The sequence below is a fragment of the Ursus americanus genome, chromosome 5, assembly GCF_024610735.1.
Source record: "Ursus americanus isolate L20-20 chromosome 5, mUrsAme1.1.p, whole genome shotgun sequence".
Classification (NCBI taxonomy): Eukaryota; Metazoa; Chordata; class Mammalia; order Carnivora; family Ursidae; genus Ursus; species Ursus americanus.
In genome coordinates this window covers 3,204,711-3,228,502 of record NC_142131.1, presented here as the reverse complement: position 1 = coordinate 3,228,502, position 23,792 = coordinate 3,204,711, and the positions used below count along the sequence as shown (strand labels likewise).

Below are 23,792 nucleotides of genomic sequence, written 5' to 3'. Positions count from 1 at the left end.
GAAAATAGCAATCCAAATAATCTATAAAGAAGCCTCTGGGTGCTTACTCTCTACAAAGCTCTCTGCCAGACCCTGTGAAGAATACAAAATGAATGAACAACAGCTAAGCTGTCAGGGCATGCAGATTAGCTGACTTGTCCAAGGCCAGCCATCTATGGGCAGCCGAAGCCAGAAATGAACAAACGAGACACATCTGGAGGCCAAGGATCCTTAAGTCCCACCAATGATTCTTATACTATGCCTTACCATGTGGGTGTCGACTTCTCTCGTCCCATGTGTTACCAGTTATGGAGACACTTGGAGATCTAACATTAAACCATCACCAACCCAGATCCCTTTCCCCTGTCTTCATTGTTCCTGAGGCCTGTCACTGCCTCCACTCCTCTTCACTCTCCTTTTCCTGTCAGTTTTTATTTGTATTAAGGCCGATCATATACAACATGGGAAGACTCTACTAGCTGTATACTAGTTTGCTATGAAACACAACATTACTCCACCCCTCAACTTTTGTCCTCCCCTGAATTAATCACTTTCATCCTTTTCACCTGGTTATGTTGTCATTTAACTTCCTGATTACAGCAGCATTCTTTGTTGCTACTTCTCAATTTTTCAGTTTCTGGCATTGTTAAGTAACTTCCCATTACAGAAGATGAGAAAATGTATCTCTTTTTCTCTCCTTCCTTCCTTCCCTCTCCACATATGCATAGTCCTCTCATTTCCTTCTCCTACAGTAGAGTTATATTGTAATTTGGGTTAAATTAATATTACATATTAATATATTGTTATGACTACATAAATTCTATTTCTAGCTGAGAAATAGTGTAAACTATGAGCACCATTCTTTGCCTGCACAGCATTTTGTTTTCCCTGGAGTTACAATTGTTTTTGTTTGCTTCATTTCTTACGTGTGCAATCACTGTTCAACCTCTCTTCCACAATTGTCTAAATCTTCTCTCAAGAGTCTTCCTGAAAACTCTTCTGAGTTTTCATTTCTGACTATAATATTTTTCATTTGTAAAAGCTCTTCTTTGTAATCTGAATGAACTGAATCTTTATTATAGCATCCTGTTCTTCTTTTTGCTTGCATGATCTCTCATTTCTGTAGATAGTACTGCTGTTTTGTTTTTATTTTTAGGTTTCCTTTTTCCTGCAGTCTCTGTTATCTCCAAGTTGTTTTAAATCTGTTTGTTTGGTTTCTATCTTTCAAATTCTGTGCTGGCTCCCAATGTCTGATAACCCCTGGTTGTCTTCTATTATTGTTGTCTTCTCACATTTTATAAGATTTTAGATATAATTATATATGCATATATATTATTATCTTCTCACAAGGACATATATTGTCTTTTCATAGTTTCTAGTACTGAGTTCATTAATGCATCTTATAGGTTGTGAATTTCATTGTAGGGTCATCAGGTTGGGCTATTTATTCAACAAGTCTCTGATGTCAGCATCTTTAGAACTTCCTCTTGAGTTGATATTGTTTTCAAGACCTTTAATCTCTTCTCTGGTTGGTGAAGGCCTGTCTACCAGCACATGGGGAGGCGAGTGGGGGAAGATGGCTAAACTTACTGAATTCTCCAATTTTCGGTATTGTACTCTTACCCTCAACTTTTTCTTTTTGTTCCCAGACCAGAGACCCTCTGTGTTACACAATTCAGAAAATAAATCTCCAGTCCTCAGTAAACATAACTGACATCTATTTAGAAATATTTTTTAAAATTTTTATTTATTTATTTGTCAGAGAAAGAGCACAAGCAAGGGGAGCAGCAGGCATAGGGGGAAACGGGTACTGCTGAGCAAGGAGCCCAATGCAGGACTCAATCCCAGGACCCTGGGATCATGACCTGAGCTGAAGGTAGACGCTTAACCAACTGAGCCACCCAGGCATCCCTATTCGGGAATTTTATATAAGAACAGAATTTGTCCAATCATGTCTGTCTATAGTCTTGTCAAATTTTGGGGGAAAATGTGCTTCAGAGTAAATAATAGTTTAATAAGAATAACAAAATTATGAAGCATCAAACCTACACACCAATCATAATGGTTTGTATTCCAAACATATAAAGTGTGAGCAGCCAACTTCAAATTAGAAGGAAGTGAGGATGGGTATTGAGGCCCTTGCTTTCTCAGTACTCAATCCTGAGCATTCTATCCTTTTAAGAGAAGGTGGCCCAGTGTAACATATGTCTCCCAAGAGCAGAATGACTCCATGTAAACTATATTAAATGGTCTACATTGTAATGTGCTTCTACCCATATCATTTAGGTAACTTGGAATGCCTTTTCAAACTACTGCTCTGAGATCAAGGTGAACTTTAAGGTAAAAATACATATTTGCTTTCACTACTAAAGTAAAATTCATCCCTGGCATTTATCTACAGTGACAGTGTCCCTAAAGCACTTTGTTCAACAGAATATTCTTTTCTGAGGGTCCTATTTATAAAGACATCAAAGAGTTGAGGGAAAAACATTTCTTTTCAACCATAGTGTGAGGCTTCTTTCATGTTTTGAAAGATCTTAACTTTTATTTGGGTTTGAGTATGGTTTTCTTTCTTATGACACCTGACATTTGAATAGGTCTTGTTAATAAAATATAAGCCACCTTCCATTTGACTAACTGGGGATGATTAATTTCATCAATCAGGATTTTTTATATTTTTCCTTGTAAATTAAGTTTGGAACTTTGAAAAATATGAAACAATCAAGTTACTGTTATTTGAAATAGATATGGGGTGTCATGCTGCAGTTTGGCTTATAATGGGAGCTTATAACCATACTCATTACTGTGAATTATAGGAGTTTCCTGGCTGGCCTTCACTAACCATCTGGCTTTAAACATTGATTTGTGGTTACATATGTTATTTTTAGGGAAGAGCACCTGAACATCTAATGAAAACATTTGTTTCATCCTGTTCTACATATTTTTAAAGGGCATGATTCTCAGTGTTGTTAAAATCTCTTAGATTCTATTGTATCTTCATCTTTGACTTATAATCATATATAATTTATCCAAAGAAAATGCCAGTCATGTTATGAAGTCTTGGTCCTATGTGCTTCTTTTTCTCAAGAAATTTCCTAGGTAGTGTAATAGGAAAAGAAAGTAGATGGAAGACAAAGCTAGTCCTATAGATTTCCATTCCAATGTAGTGAAAAACTTTATATACTTTCAGAACTTGGATGTTGGGGTGCTTTAAATTAGAGGATACCAAAATCATTCATTCATTAATTTAGTCAGCAAGTGTTCACTGAGAACCTTTTAGGGAACAGGTGCTGAAAATGCTGGAGATACAACAAGGCCCCTCATCCACGTAGTTGGACAACAAATACAGGAAAGGAAAAATATAGATAAGAGTATAAAGGAGATAAATTGGACTCTGTCATAGAAAAAAATTAGGGGAGGAAGGTTATTTTAGATTTGGTGGTAAGGAAAAGCCTTCCTGAAAACACAAGAACTGAGACCACGTGAACAACCAATAGAAGAAACTTCCTGGTAGAAGAGGCAGTGAATTCCAAGGACCTCAATCTGTAAAAAACTTAATGTGGTATGGGTCAGAAAAGGGGCCTCTGTGTTTAGAGCACAGTTAGTGCCAGCAGTTAGTAGTAGGGATGAGGTTGGAAGTGCTGGCAGGAATCACCAAGAAGTCATTTTTTAACAAGATAAATTTTGAGGTGTCTATTAGACTATAAGATGAAAACAGTAGAAGGAAGTTGAATATGCATTTTGAGGGGTATAAATGGGTCAAGATAAATGAAGATTATCCAGGGGAAGAGTGTAGACCAAGAGAAGAAAGCCAAGAATAAGTACTGCACTGGTTATGTTCCAGGAAGGAAACAAAAATCATAATACTTAGAATTACGGTTGACTTGTGAACGATGCAGGGGTCAGAGGTGTCCATCCCTGTGTAGTTGAAAATCTACTTTTAACTTTGGACTCTCCATAAACTTTTTTTTAAATAATTTTTATTTTGTTTGACTCTCCATAAACTTAACCACAAGTAGCCTACTGTTGACCAGAAGCCTTAACGACAGCACAATAAAGCAACACATATTTTGTATGTTACATGTAAATATATACTATATTCTCACAGCCAAGTAAGCTAGAGAACAGAAAATATTATTAAGAAAATGATAAGGAAGGAACAATACATTTATAGTAATGTACTGCATTTATTGAAAAAAAAATCTTCTTGTGGGGCGCCTGGGTGGCACAGTGGTTAAGCGTCTGCCTTCGGCTCAGGGCGTGATCCCAGCGTTCTGGGATCGAGCCCCACATCAGGCTCCTCCGCTATGAGCCTGCTTCTTCCTCTCCCACTCCCCCTGCTTGTGTTCCCTCTCTCGCTGGCTGTCTCTATCTCTGTCGAATAAATAAATAAAATCTTAAAAAAAAAAAAGAAAAAAATCTTCTTGTAAGCATATTCATGCAGTTCAAATGTGTGGTGTTTGAGGGCTAGCTATGTAGGGATCTGGTTATGCAGAAGGTGGAAGGCTGAAAGAGCAAAAGGAAGATGCTGAAGTGCCTAAAAACTAATAACCATAGGAAGCAGCTACTACTCTCAAGCTTGGAGACCTTAGGGAAGAGGCACTTAACCAGAACCGTTGAGCTAGGAGGAGGGACCCTAGAGATCTAGTGGTTGGGCTTCTGGGAGAAAACTCCACGCAGCAGGTGCTCGAACCGTGGAGGAGATGCATAGACCAGTAGGCGCTCATAGGGTGCAGGAGGAGTAGCACAGTTGGTAAGGGGATCCCGTGTGCTTCTAGGAGGACTGCCAAGGGTCTCAGCTTGGCTGCTACTAGGCAGGTTGGTGAGAAAGGAACTCTGAGTGCTGGAAGAAGGTAGAAGTTGTAGCCAACTATTATTATGGGCTATCATTAAAGATTGCTCACAGGAAGTAGAAAAAAAGGAGATAAACCCCTCCTCCTCTCCTAGCTGCTTCCAATATTCCTCTGGTGATCCTATTGGTAGAACCTAATAGGAAGTCAATTGGCAAGGAAGTGTTGGAGATAAAGTTTGGGTAACCCCAATCCATCAGTGGAGAAGGTAGGCTTGTTGCTGAGAAACGGCTTCTGAATATTCCTTGGTTTTCAATATGAGGTGGCAATTCTGCTTTCATAGCAGGTATGCAGTTCTTACATGAATATAAAGAGAAGGCTATTAAGGTGGCATTATTATACTGACAGTCCTGCAAGGGCAAAGTAACACCTCCTTACCAATCAGCAGACTTAGGTCAGGCATGGTATCTCACCTAGTTTCTCTCCCATCCTGAAACCAGAACAGAGTTTCCTTTCTGATCCTCCCCTGGAAGAACCAGCCTAACATTTTCTTGGGTACTTTCCAGAAATATTTTTTGTATATATGGGAATCTTCTTTATTCACCTGTTTATTCAACATTTATTAAGAACCTACTCTCTGGGTGTGCCTGGTTGGCTCAGTCAGTTAAGCATCTGCTTTTGGCTCAGATCTCAGGGTCCTGGGATCAAGCCCCACATTGGGCTCCCTGCTCAGCGGGGAGTCTGCTTCTCCCTCTTCCTCTGCCCCTCTCCCCACTTGCTCTCTCTCTCTCAAATAAATAAATAAAATCTTTAAAAAAAAAAGAACCTACTCTCTGTATTTGGCACAGCTTTAAATATTGGAGGCATAGGGATGAATATGACAAAATTCCTGTCCTTTTGGACCTTAAATCCTAATAAGTTGAAGTGTATGCAAGAGGGAAGTGTTGGTAATAAACCTATAAAACAATTTTTAAAATGAGAAGTTTTTAAGTAGTGCTATGTCCTATGAAGAAAATCAACCCAGGTAACTCAACACAAGTGAGGGAGTTGGGGCACTGTAGCTATTATGGACTCCATTTCACAAACATATTAGTAATATTACACAGTTCCCAGCAAAAGAGGCTGATTCCTTCAGTGAGATATGGCTACTAGCAGGCTGAAGTTCTCTCCAAAGAGAAGGAATTTGCACTAAAACCTAAAAGATGAGCAGAAGCCAGCTAAGTGAAAATCATATGACTTTCAGACAAAAGAGATAGCAAGTACAAAGGCCCAGAGGCTGAAATGAGTCTGGCTGATCTGAGAGCCAGAGAGGAAAGGCTTACCAGGCGGAAAGGCTAGAGGACAGTGAATGAGGAAGAGTAGCAGAATATCCACCCATTCCAATACCTACATTATTTCCTTTAGCAAAATATATTGGAAATCAGTCCCTAGCAGAACATCCCTCTTCTTAATGACTGCATGATATCCTATTGTACAGGCATGAGCATTTTACTATTGTCAGATGTTTAGATTGCTTCATTCTTTTGTTCTTCCAAACAGTATTTGTGCTATAATAAATATCATTGTACATATAGTTTTGCCATTTAGGGTGATTATATCTGTAAGAAAGCCCTAGAGATGTGTGTGCATAAATTTTGTTATGTTCATTTTACATTTTGGTAGATACGTCCAAACACACTTCTAAAAATTTTATCAATTTCCATTTCCACCAACAATAGTGCCTTCACCCTCATCCATCCACTGAACCATAAAAGGTTCAGGTCTTAGTCACATGAAAATGGTATCTCACTATAGTTTTATTTTGTCTTATTTTCTTTATTAGAGAGATCTAGTTTATTTTCATGTGTTTAAAAGTCATTTGCTTTTTGTGTATATGTGAATTCTCAGCTCATGTTTTTAGACAATTTCCACTGGATTACTAAGTTTATTTCTGTAATGACTTCATTACAGGTTGTCTCCTCCAGCCAAGCCATAGGGTTAGTGATTATGCCCATGAATGGGAAAGAGAAATGAAGAGCCTTATCCTCACTTACCACCCCCCACCCAGTACACTATTGCCTTTGCTACCAGTCTACAAATTGCTGTGGTAACTTTGGATTCTTCCCTGTACTCTGGACTAGGAAGGTGAAACAGAATATTTCTAGTGGAAGGGTAGAGGTGGGAATCAAGATTCCATCTCTCTATTCCCCCACCATCACCAGGTTCTAAATCTTTGGCACAGAGCTGAGAAACATCCCCCACCTACAAGGTATTCTGAGAAAATCCAAATGTGATCACAGGGACTTCCCAGTTCCATGTATTTCTCTTCCCTGACACAAATTTCAGAGGTTCTTGGTGGTAATTTATCTCATGCTCGTACTTAGGGCTGGATGAACATGTGAGAATGTTTCTATTATGCATTCAGTGTAGTTATAGCCATGAGTAATAGAATACAAAAATGTTAATCAGAAGAACCAAGAAGAGTATAACGTAAAAAGTACCCATCTCAAAATCCTTCTTCATCACTCCCCTCTCCCAATTGACTTCCCCATTCAAACACACATACACAATTTTGTATACATCTGGGAATCTATGTTTGCCGTGATTTAAAAACAGTAATCAGAGAGATATTTTTCTCACCAGAAATTATTAAACAAAGATGCATAATTCTGGAGATCAAATAATCACACATATGGAATATTTTTCCATAGTGGAGACCCTTCCTCCTCCCACTCCCGCCCCAATTATGTCATTGTAAATAAGCGGGTAGTCTCAGGTTTACCTAAATCCATTCCCATTTTCCCAAACTACAGATCATGTATGCCTTATCACATGAACTTGTGCAGAGAATCTGAATGGGCTGAAAAGAACCTTTATAAAAGGTAAAAAGTCATCTCTAAGGATTTCAAAGACTTCCTTCAGAAATACTTTAATTTTAGGGCCTCTGCAACAAGATAGTCATACTCTAAAATTTAGAAGAATTACTAAGTGTTAATTATAATATAATTTACTCTTACAAGTTCTCCATTTTACTTCTTGCCTGTGTCTTACCTTTAATTAATGTTTCTCTTTGAGCTAGGAGAGCAGTAATTTTCTTGGCTGTTTTTTCACGAAGAGATTTGCTATTCTTTCCAGATCTTGATCTTTAGCTTCTTTTCTACTAAAAGAAACCTAAAAAAAAAGTGTTCAGAGTAAAATACAGGGATTCTACATTCTGAAATATTGTTAAAATATTGTCAATCTCAGAACTTCCCTGAGCCAGCGCTGAGCAATATTTTCTATTTCCCTCTATGGCTATCATTAATTCATTAATTCATTCATCTGTTTGATCATTTGTTCATTTATGTATGTATTTATCCAACAAAGTTGTTGGACACACTTTGGCTTTCTAGGAAGGCATTTCATTTATAGGAGAGATATGGGAATGAATATGTGTAATATCAGTGCTTTATTCCATGTCAACCTCAAACTGGCCCTGTAAGTTAGTGCTAGGATCTGAATGTTTGTGTCTCTCCACCCCTTCCACGAATTCATATGTTGAAATCCTAACTACTAAAGATGACAGAATTAGGAAGTCAGGCCTTTGGGAAGTAGTTAGTTCACAAGGGTGTAGCCTCATGAATAGGATTGGTGACCTACCAAAGGGGCTCCAGAGAGCTCTTTAGCTCCTTCTTTTAGGTGAGAACACAATGAGAAGTCTGTGACATGGAAGGGGGACCTCACCTGACCATAATATCACTGTGATCTTGGACTTGCAGCCTCTAGAACTGTGATAAAGAAATTTCTGTTGTTTAACAGTCACCCAGTCTGTGGTATTTTGTTGTGCCTTAGTCTTGAATAGACTAAGACAATTAAGTAAGGCATATGCTGTTACCTTATTTGATAGGTAAAGAAATAGAGGGTTACATGATGATTAAGTAAATTTTCTGGGGCCCTACAAATAGTAAGTGTAGGACCAAAATACAAACCTAATTTTATAATTTCAAATCTGCATCTTTCTCATTGCCATGCCACATGGTGCAAATGTTCTTCTCTCAGAAGTTTCTGGAGGCAGCATTCCTGATATGGCCACCTTATTGACCCTTGCCATCTGTGTCATGAATCATGAAATATGTTCATAAACAGATGAATTCACTAAATAGGCTAATATTATATTCCCTTTATCTGTCAATAACAGAAAGACAAACTCATACTATACCCCAAAGTTTTCTATAGCTATTCTTCAGCAATAGCAACTTTAAAATCCAATTATGTCCCATGCATGGAGGAATCAGACTCAACCCTCAAAGCAAACTAGCACACATCTTCCCAATGACGTTATCTCCACCACATATTTTCCTTTCTTGCAACAACCCAAAATATCATGGTGTTCCCTGCAGAGCCAAATTTTAATATACAGCAAGCCAAATTGTGATAAGCTTGAGAAAGAGATAAAGCTAGGTGTGTATTACTGGCATAACAATGCAAGCTGACTACTTAGGAATGATTTACCCACAGGCACAACTTAAATATGGTAGAGAGACCAGGTGTGGCCAAGAAGAAACACACATAGTTATAGTAACTGTGAAAAAATAACATCAGGATTGGGTAGGAGTTCCCCCTGTACCTTCTGACCCCTGGGGTGATATATAGGATATGATCTAGAACTAGGCAAAAACAGACGTCATTGGATGTCATTGGTCACATTACCCCAGCTAGACCACTGAGACTCAATTTTGGGATTTTTGTTGGGACCACCAGAAAAAAAAAAATCCCTCCTTTTTATTCCTCCCTTATTCCTTCCTTCCACCCTCCCTCCCCACACTCCCTTCCTATCTTCCTTCCTTTCTTAATTTGAAGGTGGGAGTATTTAAGTCTCTATAGACCTTGTAAGGTTCACAGCACTGATAGCACCTGAGTTAAGCCAATACAGAGAAAATCTGAGTAAAGAAATGGAGGAAAACTGAATCCTAATATCATGTCAAATCCTGGACCTGGCCATGCCTGAAGTGAAAGCTACATACTACCTAGATAATTAAGTCAATAAAATTCTTTTGTTGTCCTCTCTCTTGCTCTTTCTATTTCTTTTTACAGCACTTTGATGTGTGTTCCTGTCACTTGCTACTAAGAATTCTAATTCAGAAAAACAGCAATCAACTTTTTTCCCAGTGATTTTGTATCTCTTTGTCCAAAAATTATAGGTTGTTAGGGACAGTGACCATTTAGCCCCATAAATCCTTAGCTGTGCAGTCCACAAGATTCAGCCTTGCCCCTTTCCTTGGTGTGTAGTGAACAACTGAAATATGTTTTGAGGAAACCATAGCCTAGAATGATGTAAAATTTTATTTCTTAATGAAAAGTAAATTCTATTAAGAAATCCTGAGACCAGAAACAGTTAAATGCTTGCAAAGTTAATGGCATTTTCAGTTGCTGTAATGAAATGCAATCTTTTATTTTAAAGATCACAGACATTTAAAACGATCCAATAAACATGGTGCACTGACTTCATAACAACACTCCAGTCTCGTCCTCCTAATCTCTTTCATCCCTCTCGTTTCCCTTGAAAAAAACGCCAGGTTTCAGGGAGCTTTCATGAGTAGGTAGCTCTGTTTTGCATTGTTTACTTAAAATTTAGGGCTGGAATGAGAAGCATGGTTCCTAAAAGTAAAGGTCTGAAACACCCAGGGTAGAAATACTTTCTAATTGGCTTTTCTTCTGCTCTTTATTCATTCACTCATTTCTTCCTTCAACAGCAAGAACAAGAGAATTTTTCAGGAGCTGCAGACTCAACACACACCTTAGCAAGACATATTCTCACTGTCTAGAGGCAGAGAGGGCTGAGCAAGCCAATTATTAGAGAGCTTTTTGTTTTCCTTACTCTAAAAGTCTCAGTGATATTTTTAATGTTTTCATTTGAAAACTCCTAGCCCCCAATGATACATTGAATTTTGGGAAAGCAGTTTAAAGCAGAAACTAGTTTGCAAGTGAAAAACAGTTGACCCTTGAACAGTGTAAATGTTAAGGGCATCCATCCCCCATGCAGTTGAACATCCTCAGAAATTTTGACTCCCCAAAAACTTAACTACTTAATAATCTACTGTTGAGTGGAAGCTTTAGCAATAATATAAACAGTTTATTAACACATATTTTGTATATTATATGTATTATATACTGTTTCCTTACAATAAAGTAAGCTAGACAAAAGAATATGTTGGATAATCATATCAGGAAAATCATAAGGAAGAGAAAATCCATTTACAGTGCTGTACTATATTTATCAAAAAAATCCACATATAAGCAGACCTGGACGGTTCAAACCTGTGTTGTTCAAGGGTCAATTGTACATTGATTTATCTGTTTTCGGTGACATGTAAACATATATCTAATATTGCCCTGATGGGTAAGCTAAGGTTTAAAATAAAACATAAAAACACTTTAATATTTTTTTAAGGTAAATGTGTGACCTATGGTAAATGTTAAAGAGGTGGTAAGAAAACCACTTGTTAGGCACTAATGTGCTAATTACTTTTAGAAGTTCTTTCAATTAATATTCAGGACATCCTGTGAGGTCGGCACAGCTATCCCAAGGAACCCTTCTGCTCTCTAGCTCCCCTCAGGCAGGCCCCACCATCTGAGGCAGTCGGGCCAGGTGGAGGGCCCTCTAGGAGGCCTGCATGTTCCAAACCTTTTTTTTTTTTAATTATGATATGTTAGTCACTATACAGTACATCATTAGTTTTTGATGTAGTGTTCCATGATTCATTGTTTGCGTGTAACACCCAGTGCTCCATGCAATACATGCCTCCTTAATACCCATCACTGGGCTAGCCCATCCCCCCACCCCCCTCCCCTCTGAAACCCTCAGTTTGTTTCCCAGAGTCCATAGTCTCTCGTGGTTCATTCCCCCTTCTGTTTACTCCCCCCCTTCATTATTCCCTTCCTTCTCCTACCCATCTCCCTGTTATTCCTTATGTTCCACAAATGAATGAAACCATATAATTGTCTTTTTCTGCTATTCCAGACTTCTATAAGCAGGTGCCAGGAAGCTGGGCACCCGCCACTCCCCAGTCCAGGACTCCCGATTTCTGGGGTTTCTTCCCAAGCAGTAGTGTGATTAGACTAGGTGGTAAAATGTAGATGTGCAACTACCTGATCTATTACTTACCTCTGCCTCTCACCAAACTCAGCTCTAAGAAGCCTCAGGTTATTAGTACCAGTTGCTTTCCCAGGGCTCAAGAACATGGTAACCTTCCCTGCATCATCATATTTTCCATCTTGACATAAATCTTTGTGTATGACCTGTTCCCCTTCCAAACTTTTCCCAGACAATTCTTAGGGCAAAATGAATACAATTATACGGAATCTTTTTCCTTGTAATGTTATCATGTTAAAGCATAGATCTATTGTCAGGGAGACCTGATGTAGTGTATAATTATGTACTTTTGACCAAGACCTTTATTTCTAACTTTACATAAAAAAAATTAAATTAAATTAAAAAAAAAAAGACCTTTATTTCTATCTGGCTATCGTCTCACTTTGCTCCTGAGAGTTCCCACTGTGTGGTTAAAAGAATGATGATCATATCATAGTTCTGCCTCTTTCTTTCCTTATTTTGTCTTTGTCTTTCCCTGTGCTGATCTATGCAGTTCCTCTCCTTTATTAGATAAACTTCTGCTATTTCTACTAGTTAGCCCTAGTTTTTTTCCTATACTACGGATGACTCCTCCGAGCTCTCTCAATGATTCTTCTTTTCCAAAGGAAGACAATGACATTCAGAGAAGTTAGTTACATCACAAGTAACACTAGGGCAAAGATTTGAATTTAAAACTGTTTTATTCCAAAGCCCATATGCTTTACTTCATACTCTATGACTCCTCTCATGATTGCATCATTTGTGATTGACTTAGAAAATTAAATCGTAAGGGAATGGACTTCTGGATTATTTAACATGAATCATTTAACATGAATCCCCTATGGGCAATTATCCTGCTGTTGAACATTTTCAACAACATATAAATAAAATGTACATGTTCACACATTATAATATTTTCATTATTATTATTTCACTTACAGATATCCAAAATTGATTTGTTTTCTCCCCATATTTTTAGTAAAAATCAATCATTTCATATAGCCTTGCAATTTTTAAGAAAATTATGCTGCTTTTACAAAAATCTTGTGGAAGAATATTCTCCAGAGGAGAAATATGAAGTGGTAAATAATTTACAAGGTTAACTTTAGTTTCTTCAAAATAACTTCTGCCCTTGGTTCAATTTGTATGATCTTATTGGTGTTGGTATGTATAAATACAACTATTGATGAAATTCCTATGCCAGTTTCCAAGTGGCCAATAATTAGAGTTAGCACTGGAAGTTGAGAATATTTCCAAGGTTACCTACATTTTGAACTTTTGCTTATGGTTTATTATCTGCAAACTTCTTTTTACTTTGATGGACAGGGTTTTATTTTATTTGAAGGATTTCAGGACCATCTAATCTCATAAATGATTATTATTTTGTACCATATAAAAGAATATATCCTTGAACTTCTGTTTCTTTTAGATGAAAGTTATTGCTAAAGTAGTTCTCAAGTTTCTCAAAGTCAATACACAGTATGTGTATCAATGTTAGTTATTGTCAATTATCTCCACTAAGTCTTGTTTTATTTCTAATTTATACATTTAATCAGACTGACCTGTTAGCAAACCAAACTGTAGAAGAACTTAGTTATATTCATTCACTTACTACTCATTCATCCAAATGATTTGATCGCCTACTATGGGTTGGGCACCATGCTGGATCCCGAGGATAAAATAGCATGCAAGACCAAGTCTCTGCCCTCATGGAGTCCAGTTAGGAAGATAGATGACAAGCTAGGTGGCAAATACCTCACCCACTGCCTCCCATGTTGGAGTGGTAGAGAACTTGAGAAACAAAAACTGGTGAAAATAAAAACTGAAAGTCCAAGAATCTAAACTGTCAGGGTCTGATTATTTCATGCTTCAAAAATATGGCCTTTGACACATATTCCTGAATCTTGGCCTTAGCCCTTTTGATGTTTCATCAAAATAGCATTGTCTACTTTGCCTTGCCCAACAGAGTGGCAAACTTGACCCAGTTAAGATCAAGAAGCAGGCAAAATCAGCATTGTGAATTTATTTGCTCATTCCAAGAAACACGTTTCAGTTCTGTGAAACCCCTTTGGAAGGCAAGGGTTGTTGTAAATATTAGAAATTTTGCAGAGAAGGACTTCTGCTTCTGAGCAGTATAGTACTAATAACAATAGGTCAATATTCTTACTTAAACAAATGGAAAATATTACAAAAGTCATTTTCAGAAGTATTGGAGAGCTGTAAAAGCAATGAAGGCTAAGTAAATCAAACCTCTAGAGAAAGAGAATGATCTGATGTGATCTGATGATTGCCAGCTCTTTTTCTACTATGGCATTGGTCAGTTTGGGGAATGCAGTGATGCTTGGGGTTGACCAAGGTAGAAGGGCTCTGCAGGAAGAAAAGCAACCAGTAAAGCTTCTGGTAATCTTGGGGAGTACTAGGAACTTGAGAAGTCTCAAATGCATGCCTGATTCTCCCCATAGTAGGGGAATCTCCCACAGTCTCCCAGAGCTTAGAAAACAAATTCTCAGCAGGTAAGAGGTATATCTCAAGCACATGGCCAGTCTCCTATTGAAGACATTTGTCAAATATTGAAGTTGCATGTGACAGGCAAACAAGAAGTAAGCTGAAAACTTCTGAAAAGCAGAAATGTATTTTCTGCAGCCTTTTAGTACTGAAGAGGCCAAGAACCACCATGCCTGCAGTGAAAAGCCTGGGATAGCCAGGTGCCAGGACCGTGATTAAACCAGAAGTAGATTGAATCTTACTAAAATGTTACCTCAGTCTACCTCCTGATTGGATATATGTGATTAGGCCCCATTCTCTGCCTAATAGAGGCATATTAGTCTGCTTGGGCTGCCATGACAAAGTACTGTAGACTGACTAGGTAGTTTATATAAACAGAAATTTATTTCTCACAGATCTAGAGGCTGGGAGTGCAAGATCAAGCTTCTGGCTAATTCGATTTCCGGTGAGAATTTTCTTCCTGGCTTGCTGGTGGTCTCCTTCTCACTATGGCATTATATGGCCTTTCCTCAGTACATGAGAACATGGCGGCGGGGGGTGGTGGTGGTGGTGGTTCTTATATGGGCACTAATCCTGTCAGGTTAAGGCCCCACTTTTGGACCTCATTTAATCTTAATTACTTTCTTAGAGATCCCAACTCTAAATACAATCACATTGGAAGTTACAGTTTCAATATATGAATTTTGGGAGGACACAGTTCATCCATAGCAGAAATAGAAGGAGAAAATTTTTCTTGTGGGTTATAATAATATCTGGAACACCTATGGGTCTTTTACACACAGTATCCTACCTACAATCAAGAGTTACTACATATGTGAAGAGGCAAGGTCATATGACCAATAATCAAGATGGAAAAAAAAAAAACAACAGAAACAAATAGATGATCCACATAATTGAAGTTAGCCGATAAGAACCTCAAAACCACAATAATTGGGGACTTCTGGGTAGCTGAAAATACTGACAGCTGCCTAACTACTTCTCTCCCGATATTTTCTCCTCAAATGATTCCAAAAAATAAGATAGGATACGTAAATCTACACAAAACAATACTCACAGCATAACCTCAAGACAGAGAATGACGAAACTTTAAAATGACTGTGACTTAGAAAGAGAAAAGTTACTACATCCCAGCGCATGATCTCTCATTCTCTGGCTTGACTGCTACACTGTCACAAGGCTTTGTAGTGAGCAAAAGCAGACTGAGAAATGCTCCATGAAATCCAAATAACGAAAACCAGCAAGAGGGCTTAAGGTTCATCAGAAACTGCCATCTAAGAAACTAAGTTTGCCCTCTGTACGAAAATATGATAACAGTGTCCAGACAGAGCATAACATAGACTCAGGGAAAGGACTTCAGAGTATGTGTGATTAGAAGGATCAAGAATTACTGAAAGGTATCATTCAAAACATATTGTTTAAGGGGAGAAAAAAAGACAAAAAGGAAAGGAGAAGCATCCTGTAATTGGGTTGTGAAGGGAAAAAGAAGCAAAAGGTGAAAAACTGAGGGTCCTGCAAGATCGAGGAGAAATGCAACATTAAAGAACTTACAGCTCTTCTTCTGACCACTAAAACAAATCATCAAAATAATCTCTAAAGCATATGGAGCTAGCTATATAGCTAGAAGATACAGCCATTAAGTGAGGAAGCTTATAAATCACCTCAATACCACAAAAATGAAAAGAAATATCAACAAATTCATATAGAGTCATTGCACAAAATGAGGTAAATTTTTACATATATCAACTGAGTAACAACCCACCTCCCAGGAGAAGCAGAAGAAATTTTTAAGTCAACACTCCAAACAGAATCATATATACTCATTCAAGCATTCGAAGATACAAAAAACCCCTTAAGTCAGAAAATCAGACACAAAGAACAGAAAAGATGAGAACCGGAAGAAATAGAGAGTTGATGGAATTCAGGAACGAAATGGATTAAAAAGATAAAAATATCCAAAAACTAAAAACGATACATTACAAAGTGGCCAAGGGAGAAGAGACTCACATAAAAATTTAATAGGCATAGAAGGCAGGAAAATAAACGAGAGAATAAAGTAAAAAGAAAATAAAAATGGTCAGAAAGAAAAGTAATGGGCATGGAAGGAAAGCAAACGACAGCACAAAAAAAGGAACTACAAAACCAATATCCTCTTGGTGATGATGCAAAATACTAAATAAATATTAGCAAGCAGAATCTAATACTGCATTTAAAATATGCCATGAGCATGGAGGACTTATTCTAGGAATGCAAGGTTTTTTCAATATTAAATCTATTAGTATATGATATAAAGAAATTTAAAAATCACATGGTTATTTCCATTGATACTGAAAAAACCTATCTCGAAGTAAAAAACCCATTCACAATAAAAACACTCAAAAATAGGAAGTAAGGAATACTCTCTCAACAGGATCAAGTTTATATGTGTGTGGATGTGTGTGTGGATGTGTGTATACATATATATCGACACACACACATAGAAAGGGAGAGAGGGGAAGAGAGAGGGTATTACCTTTCATATAAGAAAATAGGGAATATGAGAAACTATACATGCATCTGCTAATTTCTGCAAAAAAAAAAAAAGGAACTATAATCCTAATGTTTAAGAACCTGGTTACCTCTGAGGAGAGGCAGTACGGAAAGGGGGTAGAAAGAATGGAGGACTGACACTTCCCCAAATGGACCTTCATGTATAGCTCTGTATCAGAACCCATGGCCAGCCAGTTGGTTCAGCATAACATGAGGCCAACATCCAGGTTTTCCTCAGGTTTGGACATGGGAGGCCAGCAGAGATAACATATTCATTCCTTACTTTTGGGCTTTTACACACCAACTGTATTTCTTCATTTATAAAACAACATGCAGTTTTCTGGCTAGATTTTTTAACCTTACAATAACTAATACCCCATTTAGAGCAATGGTTAAAAACAAAATCAATGTTAAGTACCAAATGAATACTTTTATTTCTAATCTGTCAATTATGATTTTGTAACTATTCCCTTTTGACACCTACCATGCACTTTTCACTGCTCTGGATAATCCAACAAATTCTTAGCAGGTTGATTTTGTATGGGGGTTAATGCAGATTACCCAGTCTCTCTGAGCACTAACTGCTCTTAATTACCTTCAGTTTGTGATGAGGTAATGGGAGAAGGAGGAGGAGATGACTGGGAACTCCTCTACCCTACATTTCATCTTTTTTAGGGACCAAGTAGAGTTGCTCAAGCAACTGCTAAGCCAGTTCAGGAGGCTTCTCTTTTCACCTGCCATGGCTTCCATTTTGCCTTGTTTGCTACAAGGATATGGGACCACCATAAGCCCTATGCCTTGATTATCCTAGTGTAACTCTATTTAATAAATTTTTATGTTTTAATTTAGGCTGCTAATGTTACTTAGCCTTGTTTCCTTGGTATAAGCAAATGAATTAGAGTTGAATTTGAATTGTGACTCTTGCTTATAGACTTCAGTTAAACCTGAGTCTTGGTTTTTCCATTTGTAAAGTTGGAATAATAATAACTGTCACAGTACCAATCACTACATTCAATAGATATTAGTTGACCATTAAAAAATTTAATCTTCCTTCCATAGTCAGTAAGAACTCATTTTCTATCACTATTTTTTTAAAGTAACAGAACTGTGTTTCCTAAGGTCAACTCTTTCAATCAGGATTTGTGATCATAAGCAATAGAAACTAACTTAATCTAAGCAGAAAATTATTTAATCGAAGGATACTGGACAGATCACAGAATCTTCAGAAAAGCTTGAGAATCAGGTTTGGGGGCTACAAAATCTGGAAAAAATTCTCCAAACTAACCCCTATGACTATGGTGAGCCACATCCCTACAGTGGCAGTGAGCACAGGCAACAGTTGGTACATCCAACTCCTTTCATCTTGGAGCCAGGATGATGACACTAGTTTCTGGATGCGGCCTTGCTAGGATTGAGTCTTTCAGTTTCTTTTTTAAAAAAATTTTTATTTAAATTCCCGGTAGTTAGCATACAGTGCAACATTCCTTTAGTGTACAGTTTAGTGATTCAACACTTACATACAACACCTGTTGCTCATCCAACAAGTACACTCCTTAATCCCCATCGCCCATTTAACCCCTCCTCCCATCCACCTCCGCTTTCTGCTAACCATTGATTTGTTCTCTATAGAGAGTCTGTTTCTTGGTTTTCCTCTCTCTTTCTTTTTCCCAATGATCTTTTGTTTTGTTTTTTAAATTCCATGTAGGAGTGAAATCATATGGTACTTTCTCTGACTTATTTTGCTTAGCATAATACTCTCTAGCTCCATCCATGTCATTGCAAATGGCAAGATTTCATTCTTTTTTATGGCTGAGTAATATTCCATTGTGTATATATAGAATATTTTCTTTATCCAGTCAATCAGTTGATGGACATTTGGGTTCTTTCCACAATTTGGCTATTGTTGATATAACTGCTTAAACATCAGGGTACATGTATCCTTTGAATTAGTATTGTTTTTCTGTTTTGTTTTGCTTATGTTTTTATTTATTTATTTTTTAGTAATCTCTACATACAACATGGGGCTTGCACTCATGATCCTGAGATCAAGAGTCCCATGCTGTTCTGACTGAACCAGCCAGGTGCCCTTTTGGTGCAATCATTAAGTGCAATTCCTTGATTTCCCTTTCTGCCACTTCATTTTTGGTGTATAGAAATGCAACAGAGTTCTGTGCATTGATTTCGAATCCTGCAGATTCACTGAATTCAGTTCAAGCAATTTTTTGGTAGAGTCTTTTCGGTTTTCCATATAGAGTATCATCTGCAAGTAGTAAAAATTTGACCTCTTCCTTGCTGATTTGGATGCCTTTTATTTCTTCTTATTATCTGATTGCTGTGACTAGGACTTCCAGTACTATGTTAAATAACAGTGGTGAGAGTAGACATCCCTATCTTGTTCCTGATCTTAGGGGAAAAAGCTCTTCATTTTTCCCCACTGAGGATGGTATTAGTTGTGGGTTTTTTATATATGGACTTAATTATGTTGCAGTTTCCCTCTAGCCCTACTTTGTTGAGGGTTTTTTTTTTTACCATGAATGGATGTTGTACTTTGTCAAATGCCTTTTCTGCCTCAATTGGAAGAATCATATATGATTCTTATCCTTTCTTTTATTAATTCAATGTATCATGTTGATTGATTTGTGAAAATTGAACCACTCTTACAGGAATAAATCCCACTTGATTGTGGTGAATCATTCTTTTAATGTACCTTTGGATTCAGTTTGGTTATATTATTTTTTATTATTATTATGTTCAGTTAGCCAACATACACTACATCATTAGTTTTTGATGTAGTGTTCAACAATTCATTAGTTGCATATAACAGTCAGTGCTCATTACAACACATGCCCTCCTTAATACCCATCACCTGGTTACCCAATCACCACACCCCCTCCCTTCATATATGGACTTCTGTAATGCTCAGTTTGTTTCCTAGAGTCTATAGTATTTCATGGTTTGTCTCCCTCTCTGATTTCTTCCCATTCAGATTTCCCTCCCTTCCCCTATGGTCCTCTGTGCTATTCCTTATGTTCCACATATGAGTGAAACCATATGATAATTGTCTGTCTCTGCTTGACTTATTTCACTTAGCATAATCCCCTCCAGTTCCATAAATGATGATCCAAATGGTAGGTATTCATCTTTTCTGATGGCTGAGTCACAGAGTCATATTCCATTGCATATATGAACCACATCTTTTTCCATTCATCTGCTGAAGGACATCTCAGTTCTTTCCACAGTTTGGTTATTGTGGACATTGCTGCTATGAACATTGGGCAGCATGTGTCCCTTTTCACTACATTTGTATCTTTGGGGTAAATACCTAGTAGTGTAATTGCTCGGTTGTAGGGTAGCTCTGTTTTTAATGTCTGAGGAACCTCCATACTGTTTTCCAGAGTGGCTGTACCATCTTAAATTCCCACCAACAATGTAAGAGGGTTCCTCTATCTCCACATCCTTGCCAGTATTTGTTATTTCCCAACTTCTTAATTTTTGCCATTCTAACTGGTGTAAGATGGTATCTCATTGTGGTTTTGATTTGTATTTCCCTGATGGTTAGTGATGTTGAACATTTTTTCATATGTCTGTTAGCCATTTGTATGCCTTCTTTGGAGAAGTGTCTGTTCATGTCTTCTGCCCATTTTTTGACTTGATTATTTGTTTTTTGGGTGTTGAGTTTGAGAAGTTCTTTATAGATCTTGGATACCAGCCCTTTATCTGTAATGCCATTTGAAAATATCTTCTCCCACTCCATGGTTTGCCTCTTAGTTTTGCTGACTGTTTCCTTTGCTGTGCAGAAGCCTCTTATCTTGATGAAATCCCAAAACTTCATTTTTGCTTTTGTTTCCATTGTCTTTGGAGATGTGTCTTGAAAGAAGTAATAATCTCCTCCAGTCCCATCCATGTTGCTGCAAATGTTGTGTAATCGTTCTTTCTGATGGTTGAGTAATATTCCATTGTATATATGGACCACAACTTCTTAATCCAGTCATCTGTTGAAGGGCATCTTGGCTCCTTCCACAATTTAGCTATTGTGGACAATGCTGCTCTGAACATTGGGGTGCATATGGCCCTTCTCTTCACTACGTCTGTATCTTTGGGATAAATACCCAGTAGTGCAATGGCTGGGTCATAGGGTAACTCAATTTTTAACTTTTTAAGGGACCACCACACTGTTTTCCAGAGGGGCTGTACCAACGTGCATTCCCACCAACAGTATAAGAGGGATCCCCTTTCTCCACATCCTCTCCAACATTTGTTGTTTCTTGCCTTGTCAATTTTTGCCATTCTAACTGGTGTAAGGTGGTATCTCAGTGTGGTTTTGATTTGAATTTCCCTGATGGCTAATGCTGTTGAACATTTTTTCATGTGTCTGTTAGCCATTTGTATGTCTTCATTGGAAAAGTGTCTGTTCATATCTTCTGCCCATTTTTTTATTTGATTATTTGATTCCCGTGTATTGAGTTTGAGAAGTTCTTTGTAGATCTTGGATACCAGCCTTTTATCTGTAGTGTCATTTGCAAATATCTTCTCCCATTCTGTGGGCTGCCTCTTAGTTTTTTTGACTATTTCCTTGGCTGTGCAGAAGCTCTTTATCTTGACGAAGTCCCACAAGTTCATTTTTTCTTTTGTTTCTCTTGTCTTTGGAGGTGTGTCATGAAAAATGTTGCTGTGGCCGATGTCAAAGAGGTTGCAACCTATGTTCTCCTTTATGATTTTGATGTATTCCTGTCTCACATTGAGATTTTTCACCCATTTGGAGTTTATCTTTGTGTATGGTGTGAGAGAGTGGTCAAGTTTCATTCTTTTGCATGTAGCTGTCCAATTTTCCCAGCACCATTTATTGAAGAGACTGTCTTTTCCACCGGATGTTTTTTCCTGCTTTATCAAATGTTAGTTGCCCAAAGAGCCGAGGGTCCATTTCTGGGTTCTCTATTCTGTTCCATTGGTCTATGTGTCTGTTTTTGTGCCAGTACCATGCTGTCTTGGTGATCACAGCTTTGTAGTATAGCTTGAAATCCGGCAACGTGATGCCCCCAGCTTTGTTTTTTCTTTTCAACAATTCCTTGGCGATTCAGGGCCTTTTCTGGTTCCACACAAATTTAAGGGCTGTTTGTTTCAGTTCTTTGAAAAATGTCCTCAGTATTTTGATCGGGATAGCATTGTAAGTGTAGATTGCTCTGGGTAGCATAGACATTTTAACTATGTTTATTCTTACGATCCATGAGCATGGAATATTTATCCATCTTTTTGTGTCTTCTTCAAAGTCTTTCAAGAGTGATTTGTAGTTTCTAGAATAGAGATCCTTTACGTCTCTGGTTAAGTTAATTCCGAGATAACGTATGATTTTTGGTGCTATTGTAAATGGAATGGACTCCTTAATTTCTCTTTCTTCAGTCTCATTGTTCGTGTATAGATATGCACTGATTTCCGAGCATTGATTTTGTATCCTGCCACATTACTGAATTGCTCTATAACTTCTAGTAGTTTGGGGGTGGAGTCTTTTGGGTTTTCCATATACAGTATCATGTCATCTGTGAAGAGAGACAGTTTGACTTCTTCTTTGCCGACTCGGATACCTTTTATCCCTTTTTGTTGTCTGATTGCTGTTGGAAGGACTTCTAGTACTACGTTGAATAATAATGGCGAGAGTGGGCATCCTTGTCGTGTTCCTGATCTTAAGGGAAAGGCTTTCAGCTTTCCCCATTGAGAATGATATTTGCTGTAGGCTTTTCATAGATGGCTTTTATGAGATTGAGGAATGTACCCTCTATCCCTACACTCTGAAGGGTTTTAATCAGGAAAGGATGCTGTAGTTTGTCAAATGCTTTTTCTGCATCAATTAAGAGGATCATACGGTTCTTGACTCTTTTCTTGTTGATATGATCTATCATACTGATCGATTTGCAAATGTCGAACCACCCTTGCATCCCAGGGATGAATCCCACTTGGTCTTGATGGATAATGCTTTTAATGTACTGTTGGATCCTACTAGCTAGGATCTTGTTGAGAATTTTGGCATCCATATTCATCAGGGATATCAGTCTGTAATTCTCTGTTTTGATGGGGTCTTTGCCTGCTTTGGGGATCAAGGTAATTCTGGCCTCGTAGAATGAGTTTGGTAGTTTTCCTTCTGTTTCTATTTTTTGAAACAGCTTCAGGAGACTAGGTATTATTTCTTCTTTGAATGTTTGGTAGAATTCCCCAGGGAAACAGTCAGGCCCTGGACTCTTGTTTTTTGGGAGGTTTTTGATTACTGCTTTAATCTCTTCATAATTAATCGGTCTGTTTAAATAATCAATTTCTTCCTGTTTCAGTCTTGGTAGTTTATAGGTTTCCAGGAAGGCATCCATTTCTTCCAGGTTGTTTAATTTATTGGCATAAAGCTGTTGATAGAAGTTTCTAACGATGTTTCCTATTTCATTGGTGTTGGTCATGAGCTCTCCCTTTCATTCATAATTTTATTAATTTGGGTCCTTTCTCTCTTCTTTTGAATAAGTCTGGCCAGTGGCTTATCGATCCTATTTATTCCTTCAAAGAACCAGCTTCTAGTTCTGTTGATCTGCTCTACTGTGCTCCTGGTTTCTAATTCATTGATCGCTGCTCTAATCTTGATCAACTGCCTTCTCCTGCATGGGTTAGGCCTGTTCTGTTTCAGTTCCAGCTTCTTGAGGTGAGAATATAAAAATTGCATTTTAGATTTTTCTATTCTTTTGAGTGAGGCTTGGTTGGCTATGCATTTTCCCCTTAGGACCGCCTTTGCAGTGTCCCATAGGTTTGGGCTGATGTGTTTTCATTCTCATTGGTCTCCAGAAATTGTTTAAACTGATTTTTAATTTCCTGGTTTACCAATCATTCTTGAGCAGGATGGTTCTTAGTTTCCAAGTGTTTGAGCTTGTTCC

General features: G+C 37.8%; 1 protein-coding gene across 2 annotated transcripts in view; it reads right to left on the bottom strand.

The window, feature by feature from the left end:
* Window positions 1–7,729: 7,729 nt before the first annotated feature.
* The window catches only part of LOC123799254 (uncharacterized), a 172,614-nt gene continuing 156,551 nt past the window's right edge, over window positions 7,730–23,792 (bottom strand). For both annotated transcript variants that reach the window (XR_006781536.2, XR_015724341.1), the window contains exon 3: window positions 7,730–7,919. The gene's annotated coding sequence lies outside the window, so the exon portion shown is untranslated. The remainder of the gene's footprint in view (window positions 7,920–23,792) is intronic.